Source organism: Oryx dammah, unplaced genomic scaffold (assembly GCF_014754425.2).
Source record: "Oryx dammah isolate SB20612 unplaced genomic scaffold, SCBI_Odam_1.1 HiC_scaffold_18, whole genome shotgun sequence".
NCBI classification, from domain to species: Eukaryota; Metazoa; Chordata; class Mammalia; order Artiodactyla; family Bovidae; genus Oryx; species Oryx dammah.
In genome coordinates this window covers 89192684-89195132 of record NW_024070202.1, presented here as the reverse complement: position 1 = coordinate 89195132, position 2449 = coordinate 89192684, and the positions used below count along the sequence as shown (strand labels likewise).

Below are 2449 nucleotides of genomic sequence, written 5' to 3'. Positions count from 1 at the left end.
GACTGGAGTGAGGAAATATTCTGATGTACATACGTTGACAAGATATTGCAAGGGAGACAGAGAGAGAATTCAAAACTGACTTCAGGGTTTTCAGACTTAGCATATGCGTCAATTCAAAAAAGACTCGAAGAAGCAGGCTCTAGAGGGTGATGAAGGCTGCTGCTTCAGGAAGATGCTTAACAGACTCTCAAGGGAGATGATGAGTAAGCTACCAGATATATGAGCCTGGGACTCAGGAAGTGGTCAGGGCTGCATATATACATTTGATAATCATTAGCAGAGATGGTATTAGTATGTGGGGTCTGGATGAGGTCACATGAAAGAATGTTGATAGAAGAGAAGATGGAACCCTGGACTTAGTCATGGGACACTCTAATATTTGGAGTTAGGAAGAAGAAGCCTAAGAAGGAGAAGCTGCAGAAGAAGGAAGAAAATTAGGGTGGTAAATGTCAAAAACAAAAATATATCCAATGCTGCTCACAGGTTGAGAAAGATGAAGACGGAGAGGTGACCATTGGGGAGGGCAAGATGCAGGTACTGATAAACTGATTGCAGTGTGTTTAGTAGATAGTAAGAAATGAGGAAACTGAAACACTTGTTTCAACTGGTTTTAGCTCTAAAGAAGGCAGTGGGCAGAAACAGGGAAAATTCATCCATTCTGACAGGAGGGAAGGTGGAATTGAAGGGTAAGGATGCAGGCAGAGGCTGACTTGATTTTGCAAACAAGAAAAAATAGAAACCAATTGTTCTTTTTTTTTTTTTTCCAAAAGCATCCATCCCATATTTGTTGCTTGATGAAAAGTTAGGTCAAAGAAGAATGAAAGCTGCAATGGGACTCCTGAATTCTCACTTGGTATAAATTTGTTTTCATGTTTCATGTTTATACACCAGTTGTTTAAAACCAATCATCTTTATTTTTAGGAAAGCTTTCTAGTCAATTATATGTAGAAAAGTAAATAATACAACAACATTTAAAATATTTTAAATTGCTGTTTGGCATCAACATGAAATATAATTATTCTTTGATTACTATCTTCTGTCCCACAGGTCTCTCAAGAAGCATAAAAAATACAACACTGGAACATTCAGTGATAACAGGTGATTATACAAATGATTATTCTTCTGAACTGTTATGCAGTAGGCATATATAAATAAACAAAATCCAGCTTGCTCTAGTCAGTCTCTTCAGATTGCCATATTCAGAATTTTAATGCTGTGTTTGCCTCTGCTTTGCTGAGTAACAGTGAACTAGCAATTGAGCTATTCTATGCCCATTCAAATATATAAAACCATTGACAAAGGACCAGTATTTTAAGAGCTTGATGTCCTCTTAATGAAGCAGTATCAATATATTTTTTCTAATTTCTGTATCACTGTAAAATACATAGAACATAAAATTTATAATGTTAACCAATTTTAAATGAGCACTTAAATGGTATTGAGTATATTCATATTGTTGTGTAACTCTCAACACCATCCACATCCATAACTCTTTTCATAAAATATGGAATGTTTCCTGAATTTGTATGACATCACTGAGTGGGTGTCATGCGAATCTTCTCTGTATTGTTCCAATATTAGAATATGCACTGCTTCAGTGAGCACTGACACACATTTTAATGAAAACACTTACTTACAGAAAGGAGTAAAAGGTATAGAGATGGTGACTCTGAAAGACAAGCAAGATTCATTTGATGATGATTGTAAAACTAAGGGCTTTGATCCATTCTATACTTCTCCCTCTCAGAGCATTGACACATGAAAAGTGACTACAATACCTTCTGATTCTACACACAGGGATAGAATACAGGGATAGATTATTTGATCCAAAATGATCATTGCTGTATTCTCCCAACTTATCTAGTTAAAAAGGAAACAACTGAAAAATAACTCAAATCTAGGTTGAGTTCTTACTATATGCCAGACACTATGCTAAATCATGCACAATGCATTTCCAGCTTGCTTCAAAAAGAAAATGTCTTATTTTCATTTTAAAGACAGTAAGACTAAGATTCAGAAATGGTAGTATAATTAACTACACATAGTCTCACAACCAGTAAGATATGGCTCTGGGTTAGCTTGCCCACACAGCCCTTGCTCTTAATTTCTATGATCTGTTGTCTAAAGGTGACCACATCTGCCCGTAATTTTTTCAGTTTATGGCCTCAGACAGCCTCCCCAAACACACCCTGTTCTGCGTTCTTATGAACGCATTCTTTTGGCTTGTACAAACATTTATATGCTGAACAATGCTACTTACCTCATCCAAGTTTTGTGTTGAACTCTCACAATTATTTCTAAATGTTTGCAAGCAAACATTTTCTTGATAGCTACAGTCAAGATTTGTGGTTTGGGAGGATAGGAAAAGATTTCATCAATATTCTTTGGTGCAGTTTCTGTGTATTCAGGCTTACAATTTGCTGACTTCTAGAACGATGGTTTGAAATTA

The 2449-nt window shown here is 36.1% G+C and overlaps 1 non-coding gene across 1 annotated transcript; it reads right to left on the bottom strand.

Moving 5' to 3' along the window:
* Window positions 1-1498: 1498 nt before the first annotated feature.
* Window positions 1499-1605, bottom strand: LOC120878325. Its single transcript, XR_005724528.1, has one exon. It is a non-coding gene; the product is annotated as a U6 spliceosomal RNA (small nuclear RNA).
* Between the last annotated feature and the right edge of the window lie 844 nt (window positions 1606-2449).